At 35.7% G+C, this 18,691-nt stretch overlaps 1 long non-coding RNA gene across 2 annotated transcripts in view; it reads left to right on the plus strand.

The window, feature by feature from the left end:
• LOC132132519 (uncharacterized) overlaps nt 1-18,691 on the plus strand; it is a 54,742-nt gene that overhangs the window by 2,197 nt on the left and 33,854 nt on the right. For both annotated transcript variants that reach the window (XR_009429048.1, XR_009429047.1), the window contains exons 2-3: nt 234-297; nt 406-437. This is a non-coding gene — a long non-coding RNA (uncharacterized LOC132132519). The remainder of the gene's footprint in view (nt 1-233; nt 298-405; nt 438-18,691) is intronic.

Below are 18,691 nucleotides of genomic sequence, written 5' to 3' on the forward strand. Positions count from 1 at the left end.
TTCATACTCAAGTGTGTAAATGCATACTGTAGTGTGTTGTCATAATGTTGACTTTGTCATATATTTTAATCCGAAATTAAGAGTTTGCTCTATCAAAACAAAGTGGTCTTACAGGGAACAGTCATTCTCAATCACAGTGTTGCTTTCTTTAAAGAGAGAGAGAAAAAATGTCTTGTATTAGTAATAACAGTAAAATATTCATCTTTTGTCTTCATCTTTTCAATTTGTTGCAGCTGTTTCATTATGAATGACTTCCTGACCCTCCTAAATGAATGGCCTGAGGGGAAAGACTTCAAGGTCTCCTTATGTTTAGGGCATTAACATTAATTAACTGTGTTTAATGGTCATAAGAGCTGTCTGTTTTTTGTTTCTAATGAAGACTAATTCTTAAATATTCATTTACAGAAACTGATGAAGGACCCTTCAGGACCCTCCAGGTAAGAACATGTCAATTGAATATAATTAGACTATACAAGACCTCTGAAACCAATTAACAAACTATATGATAATGGAGCTGAGAACTGTAACTATATTTTAGCTTAATCTTAATTACAGATACAACTTTTCTAAGTGTGTAATTTTTAATAGATCAGATTGACAGCTGAAGCCACATGTTTGGCCTCAGTGTGAAATATTTTGTGGCATCAAGGGGTCAAGGTTTAGCTAGTTAGCATGGCCCCATGGCATGTAATTAGTAAATGTTTTAAGGTCTGTTTTTTATAATATAGCTATATATTGCAAATGTTGGTTTAGAAACAATTGATTCTAAAATTCACCATCTTCCATGAAAAGCAGACCAGGTATTTATTATATTAAAAAAACAACCTTTGCATACATTATTGGGCTATTAATGACTGTATATATAAGAAATTATTATATTTTTTATTTAAATCTCACTACTTATAATCTCACACATTTATTATTATCGTTTGTTTTTTCATTATATATATATATATATATATATACTGTATGCATGTGTGTGTGTGTGTGTGTGTGTGTCTATTATAGCCACGTGATGAGTAGTCCAGGTTTCAAGTTTTATTTTGTGATAGTGACCATCTAGCTGTTATTCCAGAGTTTATTTCTTTTTATGATCTATGACTCTTTAAAGCATCAGATACGTGGCATTTACATAGTAGAAGAAGACAAAGAGTTCTGACGGATCTTGAGCCAGCCATTGAGCAGGAAAAATAAAGCAAGCAAGTTTCTGATGGGGCTAAAAATGCAGTTTTACAAAAGAAGTCACTGACTTTTTGCGACAGGTTGGAATCAGCTTATGGCACTTCTCATTCATTCCTATGGTATTCGTAAAACGGCGATTGAGTGTCGCACAACTCTGACTGAAATTCAGTGACATCAAGGCTGTAATGTGATTGGTTATTAAGGCACATGTGATCCAAGTTGACCGTTATGCATCCTTCAATAGTAGGTAGTACAGACCCTCTCATCTCTCAATAGTAAGACAATCTCTGGAAACACCTTTCTGCAGGAGGCAATACACACCTCCTCGGGTCACCTATTTGAGCTTAAACTAAAGAAACAGCGCCTCCCCTTGGTTAATGACAGGTTAATTTAGTAGGCCTATCTAGTAACTTAACTTCTTTTGATTGAATCAAAAATGAAAAATCAGCAGTATATCATATGAACAGTCGTGGATATATTCATGCAAGTAAAGACACCAAAGAGTTTTTTCATTGTTGTTGAAAAAGATTTGAACAGCAGGGGTTTCTTTTGAAATGAGAAAGGCGTGATGTGTGCCTAAGACATGCGTCATATTTTGTGTGATCTAGATTCTTCACTAGAGCCAGATTTTTTCCCTTCAACTGTCAGTCCAATTCAGCACTCAATCTGTTTTGGCCATTTCATGTCCAACCCAGCTGCGAACGTGCGGGCGTTCAAAATAGACTTCATTTTCGATGAGTGGAGTAGACCACAGGGCTGAAAATGCGTTTAGCTAAACTCATCTATCATCTGCAGTACACGCACAAAATGACAAAGTCATAAGCCAACGAATACAACTGCAGAAATATGACTGATTAGATCGGTTAGAAATCATGTCACCATGCTCAGTATGTTCAGCATGTTTACTTGAGGTTCACCTGTCTCTGAGACCTGAGACTTTTTCATTATTGAACAAGGCAAATGTATTCAGAGTTTGTTTGTGCAAAAACTGTAGTAGCTTTATCACTGAGAGACAGCTGAACCTTCTGAATATGATTTAGCTGAATTTTTGTCCTTGGTTAGTTTGAACAACTAAAGTGTAATATGGGGCAATACAAAAATAACACCTCATCTGTCCTCCTGGCATGACTTTGCAAGTCTAGCGCCATTTTCAAACCTAGATTTGCAGCATTTATAATATATATCCTGCAATTTTAATACATGATGTTTTTTTATGTTTGTGATAACATATATCTATCTATCTCTGTCTGTCTGTCTGTCTTTATGTCATTTTATCTGATTCATTCTATTTAGTAAAATGTCCATTTAGATAAACGTTTCTGATTGGTTCATATTCACAGTCGTCTATGGATATCAGACCACTTACTGATTATATTGAAAATCACCTCAGCGTATTTTGTAGGCTAATATTACTGTAATACTGTAGCAGTATGTTTTGTTGCTAGGCTGATTGTGTTAAAGGCTTGAATTGTGTCAGAATGCTGGAGTCTTACAAACATTCCCTATTTACAGTTTTTCTCAGTCACTTTGGTACATTTCTCAGATCAGAATTGAAATTCTCAAAACTACCTGTTCAATTCTCACATCAATGTGTCACTTGTGCACATCAAAGAAGCAGTTTCTCATTTCTTTGAACAAGTTGCAAATGCTTTGGTACATCCATGCAAATGATTATGTACAATTCTCTGTTGTTTCCTACATTATCAGTTGCTAATGTCATGTTGCTCAAAATTTATTATATAGTTTTCTGTGCAATAGTCTTACCCCCCAAAACATCGGGTCTTTAGTTCATCGTATAAGTCATTAAATGCAAAATGGTTAATCTTGTCATAAACTGCCAAGCAGTTTTACACATTATTATTAGGCTTTTTGTCAATTTGGCATGAATTGTGCAAGTGAATATTTACTAATTAAGAGAATGTCGATGATAAACCAATGATAAACCATTTCTCTGAAATAGCTCAAAGGTTCATCTCATATATCTTTAGCTAGAAAGCTTATACTGTATAGACAGAGGACAACACAAGAGTTACACATTCTGACAATTGACTTATTTTCATCTTTGTGCCCATATTTCCTTTTCCTTTTCTATATCACAATGACATTGTAAAGGTTTTTTTTTTTTTGGTCAGACCACTAGTAAAAGTGTAACTGGGAATTCTATCCAGTCTCTTTCAATCAATATCCCACATACAGTAATGTGTAAATTTGTACTTTTGAAATGGATATATGGCATACATAAGCATATTGCATACTGTTCAATACAGTAACTGTCATCCAAAACAGCTGCCATAGTTTACATCATAACATCCCTTTAGAGTACACTGTTATATTGACAACATGACTAAACAATTTGACTGTCTTATCTGTAAACTATGACACAAGGACTTGTCATTCTGATGTTCATTGACACAGATATTTATTTTTGAGAGATGAACTAAGGATTTTGAGCAAGAGACTGGCTTTTGCAGGTAATCCATGGTGTTTTGCTATTTGTACGAGTTGTTTTGAGAAATGCACTTACTGTTTTGCAAATTGTGAGTTTGATTCGAGAAATGTACCAAAGCGACTGAGAAAAACTGTAATGTGAAAAAACACATCATTCTATATTTGTGATATCAGCAGCTAGAATGAATGATTTAGACATTCAGTTTTCACTTTATTAATTGTAGAATCATTTATTTCTGATGGGAATTCTGTTTGAGATAAGACATTTTGATCTAAAACTGTCCAGAAAGTGCCTGCATTTTTCATACAATGTTTTTTATTTATTCACTTGTTTGTGAAGATTTCTCTTTTATGTGAGTCTCACTCCTTGGTATTCACACCTGTTGAATAATAATCTGGACCGCTGATGTGTTTTCTAATTTTTCTCATACTAGGACCTGTTTACTTCCCTTTGACAAGGACAAAACAGATACTAGGGGGCTTCATGCAGAAAGAGGTCTATATTTTTGTATTTATGTGTTTCTTTAAACACTGGATTGATTGTAACATTGTCTCATTTGGCAAGGTAGGGAAACTTTGTAGTTGTTAAGGTGGAACTATTGATTTTATTCAAATATTTGTCGAAGGTGGGCAGTAGAGAAAAAAAGAAATGTTCATGCAGATTTTCTCAATTTATTGTCTTGTGTTTATGTCAGCACTGACCCATATGCACAGCAAAATCTCCAGAGTTAAATCGACTCTGCTCAGTATTGTCCAAATCTACAGAGTGTTAAAATAACACTAAAACAGAGTTAAACTTTAACATAAGTAAGCAATTAATTAATTGAGTGAACATTATTAAAGAAGGCCCACTGTTAACAATGTTGAAGATAAACAATCAATCAATCTTTTATTACAGACTCAAGGTCCAAATTAAAAAACAAAAAAACAAACACACAACAATCAAGACAATCGGACAACATATACAACCCACAGCATCTACCACACACACAATATAAAGTTACAAAATGCAACAATACCAATGTCTCCACAGCTTTGACTGATGCCGTGTAGTACTAGCCCTTATATTTATATTGATATATTTTTCAAATCATTTAGCCGGCAGATAAATCTATACATAAGATTTCGTAACAGTGCTTTAAACGTGATCTCTCTAGCACTCACAAATATTTCACTTGCACTATGCCATCTAGGTCTCTTTAGTAAAATTCTCATTGCGTCATTATAAGCTACCTGCAGCTTCTGTAAACTAGATGTTCTATAGTTGAACAACAGATGAGCAGTATGAAGTGTTGTACAATATGCTTTAAAAAGTGACACCTTCACCTCATCTGAACAGAAACTACATTTACATAACAGTGTATTTGCCTGCATATACATCATATGGCGTTTTTTTTCACTATCCTCATCGTCTGTCATGCGTTCTGTGATGAAATGTCCAAGGTATTTTACTTTCACAGACAAAGTACAGTCACTAACATTATAACGTATCATATAATCCTCAACAGTGGTAACTCTGTGTCAGTGTTAGTTTAACACTCTGTAGAATGGGACAAATTTAGCTGTTTGTGTGTTTGAATTGAAAACCCAGAGTAATTTCAATCGAGGGAGAGCCATGGAAACCTATTGAAAATGAAATGGTATATTTTATAATCAAACGAATCACGTTATTCACAGTGTGTAATGGTTGCTCTGTAATTATACCTGTCAGTACATGATTCAAACAGTTATTATTGATGGTCATATGAAATGGAATGAGCTGCACAGTAGACTGATATTCGAAGTGTTTTGTGACAAATGTGGCAATTTAGAGCAATTGGTTTAATGGTTCATTTCACTCGTGTCCTTTTTTTTAACCAAATTTTCAGTGGATAACTGATAATGTGCATCAGTGAAGTTCCAAGGATATTTGTTATTGCATATTATCTAATGTCTATGATAGATGTGGTCCTTTCTCTTGATGTGGTGATTTGGTGATTTTCCTTCGTCTTGTCTGGTCAGGAGTGAACAATAAGGATGTCCTGACTGTTGGTTCGGTCTAGTTAATCAATGTTGTGTTATCACTTTTGAAACTTTGTTGATTATATGCATGTTTGTGTGAATTTCAAACCGAAACATTATAGTTTTTTTGGTAATGTATTAAACGTTTTTGCAAATTTTTCTGATTTAAATATAGCAGTTATCTGGCTGGCTGACACAGATGGGGTTTTGTTGAAACTGAATGAGAATGAGTTGTTGATAGTCTTGAATCAGTTAGAATGGGATGAATATGATAAACAGACTGTAATATTTTGCACCATATGCCATCATTTTTCATCAAAAGTCTGTGTAGGTATTTAAAGCTGTCATGTTACTGTACAAAGTTACTTTATAGCTTCTTAATTTCCTTGTTTTGTTTGTATCGCTTTTATTATTGTTTCAGTAAACACTTTTTTATTAAGCAGCTGAATGATTTTTAACATCAAGTTATTTCTGAAAGATCACGTGAAAGAGAAGACTGGAGTAATGACTGCTACACAGGAATAAATTAAGTTTTAAAATATATTAATAGTAAACAGCTATTTTAAATTGTAAGAATATTTCCCAGTATTACTGTTTTTACTGTAATACTCTACAGTATTACATTCTGTAATTCTATAAAATTCTGATACAATTCTTGATCAGATAAATTTTGGCTTAGCATAAGAGACTTGATTCAAACACATTAAAACATCTTACCGATAACAGAGTTTCCAACAGTAGTATAAATCTGTCTGTCTGTCTGTCTGTCTGTCTGTGTGTGTGTGTGTTTATTGTTGAGCGCTGCTGCTGTTTTGTTTACAAAGCCTTCACTTACTTATATTTTAACATCCTTTAGATTCTTGTACTCTTGACTGCTGCTCTGTGTTCCCTACACTGTAAAAAAGTGATTCTGAGTTTTAGTCAGGTGGACAAGTGAAATCATGTCCTGTCAACTTGCAGTGTCTCACTACACAATAGGATGAGTTATAACAACCTCAACTTGAAGGGAAATGCACAACTTAAAATAATCTGTTCATATAAATACAAAACATACGTTCTATACATTTTCTGCATAATGCATGTGCCAGAAACTCTACGTCATGATGACGTACCATTTTAACGAATTTGAGCCAGACGCGCCATCAACCTTTTCTGCACGAGATCACAACATGAGTTGCTGATGCGAGAAAAAAGACAAAGGAGCTCTTATTTGAATGACTACAGGTGGATTTTTATGGACTGCAAATAATGAGTAAGTATACCCTGATTTGTGCTTTATTTAATGTAAAAATTAGGATTGTTTCGTTTGTATTGATTTCAGGCTATCACATTTGACAATCTTGATTAGTAATCAGGAGCCACACGCACTGCCAGGCACATTTTTGCTAGCTATGCAGTGTGTTAGACACCGAGCTGCTGTCGAGACGTGAGCAGAAACATAAATTAATGTTGGTAAATTGATAAAAAAGTGTACATATAAGTTACTTTTTAGCATGATCTCATTATCGTTAGAAACACAGAATGACCAGTAACTAGGGCTGGGATAAACGATTATTTTTTAAACGATTAATCTAGTGATTATTTTTTCGATGCATCGATTAATCTAACGATTAATTTTTCCGGACCGATTCGATTTCGAATATCTCCCCATTAATTGACTACTAACAATTTATACATGTTGATTTACATATCTGAATGAAAAAAACATGAATTCCTTAACATTGCAATATGTTTATTGCTCTTAAAATTACAAAATAAAAGACTGACTAAGAATGCATTACTTTGCACTTGTATAGAGATAGCATTCAATAAAACCTTGAAGCCTTGAAAACACAGCTAACTGAAACAAGCTTACTGAACACACAGGGTCTAGCTTACCGAAAAAAAGTTCTTCTTTCAGATGAAAATAACAACAACTTGATGTCTAGCATTCAATAAAAAAGGTCACCCAAAATACTTGTTTAGAGCAATTGAAAGAATACAGTAACCAATGTAAACTTGAGGGCTTTAAGCTAATACAGAGAGTGCTTTTCCCAAAAAAAAAAAAAAAATAAATAAAATTTAACAATAGGAGCTAGCAGCCTGTCATGGAGAAAAAAAAAATCTCAGAATGCTCCACGTGAAACTTTGGCGTTCCCCCCTTTTTCTATCGTGTTTAATGATTTTGGTTAATATGCACGAGAGAGAGAGAGAGAGAGAGAGAGAGAGAGAGAGAGAGAGAGAGAGAGAGAGAGAGAGAGAGAGAGCGAGCAAGACAGCGCTTGTGTAGTTTGAAGACTGTGAGTGCGCGAGCGCGCGTGAAACTTTGGTGTTTCGCCCTTTTTCTATCGTGTTTAATGATTTTGATTAATATGCACGAGGGAGAGAGAGAGCAAGAAGCGCTCGTGTTGTTTGAAGACTGTGAGTGCTCGCGCGCAGCCGGGGCTCTCTCTCGTACGCGCCCTGTCAGGCGCAGTAGTCATTCTATTCTACATCCAATCAAATAAGGCTTTGACAGCCGCCAAAAAAAAAGATCAATGCAGAAAAACCCCTGGATTGGTTATATAACATTGGACAGAATGTTGATCCGGCCATCGCGTATATTCAGCGAACATAAGGTAAACGTTTTGCAAATGTTTTTTAGAGAAATAAAAACAGGTCGACGAATCGATGCGCATATTTTGCATCGACGTATTTTTTGCGTCGACGTCATCGATGACCTCGACGCGTTGTCCCAGCCCTACCAGTAACATTAATATCTGAAGCACAGCCGCCAGTCCATATTTGTGTTTACATTTACGAAAAAAAATGCTTGATATACTTATGTTTCTTAAATGCCCAGTTGTTATTTTTTGTAGATTTTAATGACATACTATATGAATGTTTTTGAGCACGTGCAAATGGCGTGCCTTCTGTAGGCCTATATAGGGAACTTGATTTTGATTTTGTATTACAGTTTTTCTCGATTGGTTTGGCTCATTTCTTGAAACCGAGATGACATTCTCAAAACCATAAGGTCATTTGCCCAAACAGTCTTACAGTTCTGCTCAACATTATAGCTCACTAGCAAAATCAAATAGCTTTCCCCAAACTCTTCTTCCATGCTTGAAAAGCAGATTCCTTTCCCATATAAAAGGTCAGTACAGTCAAAATAGCACAGATCCTTCTCAATTGCTTTGGCACATGTGCATTCATTTAGTGCTTTTGTCAAAATAACCTGGATGGTTTAGCACAACACCATGGATCCCCTGCAAAAGCTCATATCTCTCCCAAAACGGTTTATCCATGTGTCAAAACTAAATATCCTTCTCATATAGTCAATGCCCCCAAAATGCATTATACCTTTGGCATTGTTTAAGCACTGCAAGTCAAAATGCTTAGACGTTTAGAGAACATACTGTGAAAAGAAAACATATACAGGATTCTGTAAATGTGAACTGTTATAAACAAACAAAAAAACCTCTAGCCTACCATACTGTAAATAAAGTTTCAGAACTATAGTACAGTAATATTTTCAGTGGTCGCCATTGTCACCCTCTCTTTCCTGGCCACCATCCTCATCCTCCTGGCCATCGACGCGCTGCTCTCTGTTAGGCCATAAATTCTCATCCACATCGCAACGGATATTTTCTCTTGCGATGCAGCGAGGGAAGAAACGGCGTGAATGTCTCAACCATCCCCTACATTGATCCCCTGTGATGTCCTCACATGCAGCATCCATTGCATGCAGCAGGGCCCTCTGGTCTTGAGCCTGATGCTCATACACCCTCCACCTCAAAGCTGAAAAAAACTCCTCAATTGGATTTAGGAAAGGAGAGTAAGGTGGAAGAAACTCCATTAGCATCCGGGGATGGGTGGTGAACCAGGTTCTGATGCGTGGGCCACGGTAGAAGTGGCATAATGTGGTAGCTGAGGTCCTTCTTCACCGCTCTCATTTTCCGGGATCAGATCAGTATAAAGGTGGTCCAAAAATTGAGGAGCTTTTGTGTATTGTAGGGCCCTAAACTGGGAATGTGTGTGGCCACACCTCTTTCTGATATAGTGGCACACATTGTTATATTTGCTCCTCGCTGGCCTGGGACATCCACAGTGGCTCTGTGGCCAATGATGTTACGGCCACGCCTTCGACCTTTGGCCAGGTTGAAGCCAGCTTCATCAACGAACACTAGGATGTGAGAGGTTTCGTTGCCTTCTAATGCCATTATTCTCTACAATAGAATAAAAATAAATCTAATCAGTCAAGTAGAGACAGATACTGCAGGGAGGATCTAAAGTACTGTAAAAAGAGGGAGTGAAAAACTGAAGACAATTTCTAGGCAAAATGCTCTAGTCACACAAAGCTGGATTCTGAAGGTAAAAAGGATAAAGCAAAACAAAAAAAAAGTGGTAACCATGTCTTACTGTAATAGTGTTACAATGATAGACAACCAGTAGTTGACTTACATGCACATACTGGTACCGCAGCTCTTTCACTCTGTCAGAGTTTCTCTCAAATGGTACCCTGTAAATCGGTTTCATGGTCATCTGATGTTTCTTCAACACCCGGTCTATTGTGGAGATGCTGATAGAGTTTATATTTTGGAACATTACATTGTCTAGAAGGATTGCATTACGAATCGGTCTCAGTGTGATGGCATTATTTGCAATGACCATGTTGCATATTTCTCGTTCTTGTTGTTCATTTAGAAGTTTTCTTCTGCCACCCACTTGAGGCTGTCGTCCAATCCTAGACATACAAGTCAAAGGTCAACACTGTAAATTTGTTACAAAATGAGTTACCAATGTAATTGTACTGCTGTTTTATGGTACTAAAAGTGTGATGCACTGCACAGTGACTGGAATACTATTCACAGTATTTTCTCCATTTTTTTTTCTTTGTCATTTTTATAGTATCATATGACATCACATGAAGATATTACAGTACTCTAGGCCTACACACACACCAACACTGAATAGTTCAATAGAATAGTTCTGTACCTGTTTTCCCTGCGAAAGGTTTGGATGATGGAGGAGACTGTAGGCCGAGGCACATTAGGCTGCACTCGGCGACCTGCCTCTGCCATTGTGAGGCGATGGTTTATAACGTGGTCAATAAGGGTGGCCCGGATTTCATCTGGGACATCATGGTGCCTCCGTGCTCCTCGGCCTCTTCCCCCTACTCCTCCACGCATTCTCACTCCTCCTCTTCCTCTTCTTCCTCGAGCAGGAAGTTGCTGTTGTACTTGGCGAGGTGCTTCCAAGTTCACACTGCAAATGAAACTGACCCCGGGCCAAGCTCTGTCTATATACTTTTGGCAGCATTCATAATCATTGACAACACCTGTCAGGTAACTAAACAAACTGTTTGATTGGTCATCTGAGATGTGGGAAACTGCTCCTTCGTTAGTTCTAATTTCACCTGATTGATTGTCAAGTACTGTCATAAATTTATCAAATGTTCCAAGAAATTCTTTCATGGTATTATATCTTTGACTAATTTTGACAGTTGAACAGACAATTGTGCATATGATGACTTACACAATGAAACCATGCTGATATGTTTTGGAGAGAGTAACCATTTCACTGAAAAATCAACTAATCAGTTTAGATCAGCAAGATCTATTTATTTGGAAAATGTGCTTAATGTGGGCTCATTGTGCTAACTGTAGCTACTTGTACATAATCATTTGAAAAAAAGCACAGAGTCACTTGAGACATGTACTAAAGCATTTGCAATTTGATAAAACCAATGAAAAATGACATTCTGTTGTGAACAATTGCAAGGTGGTTTGGAGATTTGTCCATGTTATTTTGAGAATGTCATCTCGGTTTCAAGAAATGAGCCAAACCAATCGAGAAAAACTGTAATATAATGTCAACTTTTTGTAGTTCATAATCACATGATGAAACTTTTATGTTTTGGGCCAAGAACAATCGCGCTCAGGCTCGGAGTCCAGACCTCAGCAAATGAACCCAGTGTGAAAGCACCCTTACACACTCCTGGTTTAAGTGACATGAGCTGGTTACATCCACTATTAAATCTTATTTTGGTGCTGACCAAAAAGGTAACGAACAACTGTTGTTGCACCACATCACTGGTTATTTATTTACAACAAAAGTATACAAGTGTACATATTTGAAATTAATGTTTTTATTTTTCAAGAAAGAGGGAGGGGGTGAAAGGATAAATGAAAAATAAAAACAAAGGATTGAACCAATAAAGCAGGTACTTTTACCATCCTATATTTTACAGACAACAAACCAAAGGGTGAGGACTGCAGCATTGTACACATTAAACCTTGACTACCCAGAGGAATTAAAATTCACTTTTGAAGTGATATAGTGCCTGTTCATTGGAGTTGGATCAGAGTGTTGCACCGCAAGAGTTTACTCTTTGCAAGTTGCTGATATAAGATAAAATATTTTCTTTTAAAGTTTAAGAGTATTGTTATTTTAGATCTCATTGTTTTAAGTGTAACATTGGTGTGATGACTACCGCGTACAAACAAAACAAAGCCCAGGCCTGGTCCTCTCTCGTCCATCACTGTCGTTGCTCCTCTTTTTTATCCTTCCAAAGTCCTCCGTGGGACGCGAGACCGGTGAATGTCGCAGGTGTCGCTCATTTCCAATCACTCCACCGGCCTCGCTCCGTTCCCATGGCTCTCGGCCCCGCCCCACTCGTCACAATTGGTATTCTTGAATTTTTTTCAAACAGACTGTTTTCTTGTTATCTTGTCCTGCTCCCTCTTTCCTCCTGTGTTTTAAACACAGCTTATTGTGAATTCTTCATGTGCACCTGTTCCTACAATAAAAACATCTGATAGTGACAAAGAGAGTTATTTCTCTTAGAATGGCTCTAAGATGGGTCTGTGCTAAGTTTTCACGTGCTTGTGTGAGCTAAATATATGTGAGGGTTTTTCTTGTGATGTTTTTATATCTTTGCAAGCTAATTCTTTTTGTCTGTGTTTTTGGGTGCAATGCATCTGTTTAAAAAAATTTATGCTGAGATTTTAAATTTTGCATTTGTGTTGATTTCATAAAAAAAAAATCTGGTTCCAGGTAGATATCTAGAACTTCTTGTCAAAGCAAGCAATGGAGTGTAGTAAACTCAGAAGGTTAAGTCGTGATGTTTGGGAAAAATTACTATTTATGTCAATTAGACTTGGTTAATGTTTATGAAAACATGAAAAATTAAGTCCAACCAATATGTTTTTAAGTTGACTTAACAAAAAAAATCTAAATCCTTATTAATTGATACAGTACGTTGGATCAACTTACTGCAAGTTATTTCAACAAATACATATAAGTTGAGTGAACCTAACTCCTAATGTTGGCTAAACTTAACTGAGTCAATGCAACAAAATGACTTGACCAAGTCAAGTTGTGTCAACAAATAATTTTTTACAGTGTATTGGATTGATTTCAATGGCACATTAACAGTAAGCCCAGTCCAAGACCATAAATAATTTTCAGTGAAGAGCCATCAATAACAAATGCAATTTAACCTGTCTATTTGGGCACTTAATCTGTGTCCAAGAAACTGACCTCTTTTTGTGTCAGAACGTTAAGATAGGAGCAAAACCTCATCTGAGAGTTCATTACTGTTAACCTCCATCTAGAAACACTGGAGCACTTGAAGCAAAAGTCAAGGTGTTATTCTGGTTTGAAATCTTTTGATTGCTCCGACTATAATTGATTGCGATTTCACTCAAGCACAGAGAAAACTTACTGAGAAACAATGCGGCTCGCTGCAAATTGTTGCAGAAAAAAGGTACTCACTTGCTAATGGATTACTGCAAATTATAATCCATCATTTACATCTATTAAATTCAATGGACCATGAATTTCATGCTTCAAAGAAATTGCAATATAGATCTTTTTATGAATTAATTAGTTCCATTTTGCAACCATTAATCCTAAATGTTTAATAGATTAGATCCAGAATCTGTTTTTAGACTCGAAAAAAAAAAAAACGAACATTATTGCGTTGTGGCATTCTTCTGCATTTTGATCTGATGACAGTCCCTGATTGTTTGTCATGGCTGCACGGCTGGGATTGATGTTTATCGAAACAGAGGAGCTGGGAAAGAATCAGATGGGTGATTATGGTGCGGTTGTCAAAAGCATGAATGCCTCCAATTGTCAGATCCATCTCAGGCTTTCAGCAGGCAAGATGAGCATGATTACATAATTATGTCAGCAAAGTGGCTCTGAGGGGCCAGCAAGTGGTGCATACAAGAGCTATTATTTACTGTGGGCAACACAGAATATACACTATCCAATGACCTGTGCAATTGCATGTGCTAGAGATAAACTGCATTATCTCACTCAGTAACTTCAATGTGGATTATTGTTTCCTATCATTTCATTTTCAAACACAGCCCACGTGTGGAAGTGCATTATCAAAGCCATGAAAACATTAAACATCGTTCTAATTGCCACTTCTTTCAGCATCTCTAAATGTGAATAAATCTCTCTTTTTCAAAAAACTGCCAAAACTGTTTAATAATACTTGGAAAGGTAATGGCTGACAAAACAACACACATACCTGAAAAGTGATTTTTAAAACCACTATGTTCTTTAAGTGGACACATGTTGTTAGAAAACTATTAACAATTTCCTTTTTAAAGCAAACAGTGGTCTCAATTCACATTTGAGGTACAACTGTGTGTAATTTATGTTTTTTGAACAAAACATATATATATACTCAAATCATTAGCGCTAATTAGGTTAGCTTCTGCGTTGGCCAACAAACTGATGTCATGAGTGGACAGATCTGTTATGATGATTGGTCATCATGTGTTTTCATGCCTTGTAAACTTAAGAATTTGGTTTTCAGTGATTATATTGGATATTGCTGTTGTGAATTTAGCTGACTGACATACGGTAAAGTTATCTCACAGGCTATCATAGACAAGGTTTGCAATTGCAGAAATTGCTTGAGATAGTCTTAAAAGCATGAGCCCAAATGAGCATTTAATGTGTCTTTTAAACTGGACATATGTAAACAAGTTTCAGACGTGGGGAACATCATTCAAATGGCTCTACGGAGCCAATTGCATACTTTTCATACATTAGTGCAAATGTCTCTTGGAAATACTGTAGTTAGATGTTAAATATAATTAGGCTGATCAGATCTGTTCGTTGATTATAATGCATTCGGCTGGAATTATAATGCATTCGCCTGAAACAGAGTAGCAGAGACTGTATCTTCAGTGAAGTTAGCAGTCGAGAACATCATCAGCATTCAAGCTTATTATTGACTTTAGAATATGTCTTACAATAGTGACTTTATTTGAATTCCTTTGTTTTTCTAAAGTGAAGAATGGCATGTTTGAATGAACCTCAGAAGCTTTGTTATTTGACTCTGAGTGATGTCATTTAACTCATTAATGAGTGTGAACCCACTTAGATGTTGTTTCAGGGTTTTCACCTTTGTCATAAGCATATTAGCAGATAATGCTTTCCTTTTGAATTATGTCAAGAGGCTAATTACCGAAATGTCACGAGCTAGATACTTCAGAGCCTGCATTTTTCCACTTGGGCTTTAATAACAAGGGGTTTCTGAGATTGTCTTGATGCTTTATACAACAGCTGCAGTCGGCTCGGCTGCAGGTGCACCCTCCAGGCATCAGACACTTTAGAGCACCTTTACAGAATTAACATAGCTGCACCAAACTGCATCACCATGCAAATTAATTTTCAGAGGTTCACTTTGCTCTGAGAAAAGGGGGCAGAGAGAAAAAAGGATGTAGAGTTCAAGAAAGACGAAAGATAGAGACAGACAAAATAGCTCCCATCTGGGTCATTCTACAAAACAGGTGCCTATTTTGTTCCTCAAGTACATGTTTTAATATTACTTCAATGATGAATACCTCTCTAATAATAAATAATAATAAAATACATTACCATTCAAAAGTTTGGGCTTAATTATTTTTCTGAAAGACGCCTTTTATTTACTGAAAATACAGATATAATAAAAACAGGAAATATTGTGAAATATTAAACATACAGTATTATACAGCCACAAACATCTGAACAGAATATTACATTTTAGTTGGCAAAGTGTATATATTTATATATATATATATATATATATATATATATATATATATATATATATATATATATATATATATATATATATATATATATAATTAAGTAGCTTTCCCAGTTTCTGCATATACCCACATTTCTCCTTTCAATACTTCATGCAATGAAGTATTGCATGGTTCTTAAAGAAGTTACTTTTTTTAAACTAAAGTCTCCACTTTTGCATTAATGGTTGATCTTAAATTTATCTTAATATACTAAAATCTTAATATACTTAAAACAATTAGCATAATTAATAGAATAGTCAGTCTATCAAAAGCATACTTATCGAAAGATGCCATCATTTATGTCAGTAAAATGTAAACTAGCATTGTCCCTAAATTCATTCATGCACTATCAGTGACAGACAGTGATGCTGCATTTTGGTTTAAATGGAAGATGTGTCTCCCCAGACAACCGAGCCATTCGTATCAGGGCTGAACATTTCCATGTGTTTGGAAATCTCCAGACTCCTTCACACACTGCAGACAAACTTCCTGCACCCCCCCCCCCCCCTCCCTTCTTTTAAACACTTCATGTTTGATCTTCTCAGTATCATAAGCAAAGAGCTGGCAGGTTGGATCCTGACATCCTTTGAGGCACAGGTAGGCGTAGATTGGCAGTAATAAGGGCTGTTTGTCACCTCTGGGGACTCTGAATTTTCCCCAGCAACACGCGGGAGCTTTTTATGAAAAGAGAACCAAAACAGATCCCCTTCCCTGTTGAAATGCAGCAAAAAGGTATCTTTTTATTTCCAAAGTGGTTTGTGATGACTCCATTTTGCCATTTTAGTTTCAAGTGAAACGTTCCAAGCACCCATGTCACATTTATAATTTACAGATTGGGGAAAAAATAGAAAGAAAGAGAAGTTCTGTCTGTTCATCCTGTTGTGCATATAGAGGACATTGCCTTTTGTGCGGGAAACAAACCTGTTTCATTTTCAATGATTTATGGGTGTTTTTTTGGGGATTTTGCTTGCAATTCTTAGCTTGTTTGATTTAAGAACTAAACTACACCATTCAGAAGATTTCTTTAATGTTTTTTGAAATAGTCTCTTACCAAGGCTGTATTTTTTAATCAAAAATGCAGTAATATTGTGAAAAATTATTATAATTTCTATTTTAATTTAAGATGTATTATCAATGTTGATAACACGTTTTTTATCAGATTTTTTTATGATGAATAGAGGGTTCAATATATATATATATATATATATATATATATATATATATATATATATATATATATATATATATTTTGTACTATATTTAAATAAATCCTTGCATATTAACAGTATTAATATCTTACAAAATAACAAAAAATTAATAAATTACCCATATTGATAGGCTACCCATACTTTTGAACGGTAGAATACATAGCAAAACCTTAAATTTAGGTCTGTTTGACTTAGAAGTGTGTAATATTTATTTATTTCATATGCCTACTTTTTGGAGCTTGATATACTATTGCAATGGAAGATATTGCAGTAATTAACCCTGTAAACAAGAAACATGGATTACATTTTAACCTGTTGGGTGTTGGACATTTTTTGACCAAACTAACTCAGCAAACTGAAAACTGAGTATTAAAACCCTGCAATTGTTAGCAGGCTGGTGACGAAAATTGAGTGTTTTTATGCTTGTTCAGCTGTTGCTTTTAAGCTTTTGACTGTAATGTGAGGCCAAAAAGTCTCAGAATACTGTGCTAAAAGCATTTTGTACAATTTAGCAAACCCTAACTAGCTTTAGTATGAGAATAAAGTACCTGAAATAGAGCCAGTGTACTTACTAGCAGCATGAAATCGTTTTGAGAGTTTTTACTTTAGTAAAAGAAAATAACACAAATAGCTTAGCTGGTCTTCCAACCTGGCCAAACAGGTGCTCAACTGGTTTATTACTCAGCCCGACCAGCTAAGAAATGCCAAAAACTACCTTAAGTCAAGATTCAAGATTCAAGATTAACCTGCCAAAAGATCAACTCAACCAATCTGAAAGACTTGCTTAGACTTGTTTAAGCTGTTTTTAGAAATTTAAATATTGCCGCAGTGAACAATTAAAGGATAATTAACAGCTAATACAAAAGTGCACTGATGGTAGCAAGGCTATAACGTGTTAATTTGCGTTTTATGCCTTGCAAATGACTGATGGTTTACTGTGAAGTCCATATCAAGGATCAGGCTTTTGTCTCTCTGCTGTCACTATTTAAAGCATCTGAGTTTAGAAGAGAGTCAAGCTGTGATATGTGAGAAAAATAGCTGGGTGTTGGCCTTCCATGCATTAAAACACTCTCCACACGTTCAGCAGTGTTGCGCTGACTGAAGTGCTTTTAAGTGCGTCTTGGAACAAAAAAAAAAAGAACCAACTCCAGGAAAGCCTTCTACTTAAATGTATAATTCGAAAAAACCTTCTGAAAAAGCACACAGCAGCTGCCATAAGTAGAATGTGATGCTAATTTAGTGACTAGCAGGTTCTTTCTGTGGAGTTAAGATCTGACAGCTGAAGTTACAAACTTTGCTAAGAATGCTAATTGTACTGAGACTTCTTGGTACATAATGGCCCTGATACACTGTTAAGAAAAATGGTCCTAAACCGTACCAGATTGGGATTCTTCAGCTTTTAACAATAGTGTAACCTTTTTATTTTTGTGCTAATAAGTGCTAGAACTGTTTTTATAAGGTTCCATGCTTTGAAAGTGCTAAATAGAATGTTAATGGTAATATAAACCACCTTTTAATAATAGTAAAATTTCCATTAACATTAGAGTATTGTTATATTTTATCATTTATTTTATGTTAATAAGTTTTTACTCCACTATGTTTGCATGGGGTTGTTCATGCATAAACCCAACTCTCTCATTTACAAGTTCAAATTTATATATATATATCAGTACAGACCAAAAGTTTGGACACACCTTCTCATTCAAAGAGTTTTCTTTATTTTCATGACTATGAAAATTGTAGATTCACACTGAAGGCATCAAAACTATGAATTAACAACACATGTGGAATTAT

This window comes from Carassius carassius, chromosome 49 (genome assembly GCF_963082965.1).
Source record: "Carassius carassius chromosome 49, fCarCar2.1, whole genome shotgun sequence".
NCBI classification, from domain to species: domain Eukaryota; kingdom Metazoa; phylum Chordata; class Actinopteri; order Cypriniformes; family Cyprinidae; genus Carassius; species Carassius carassius.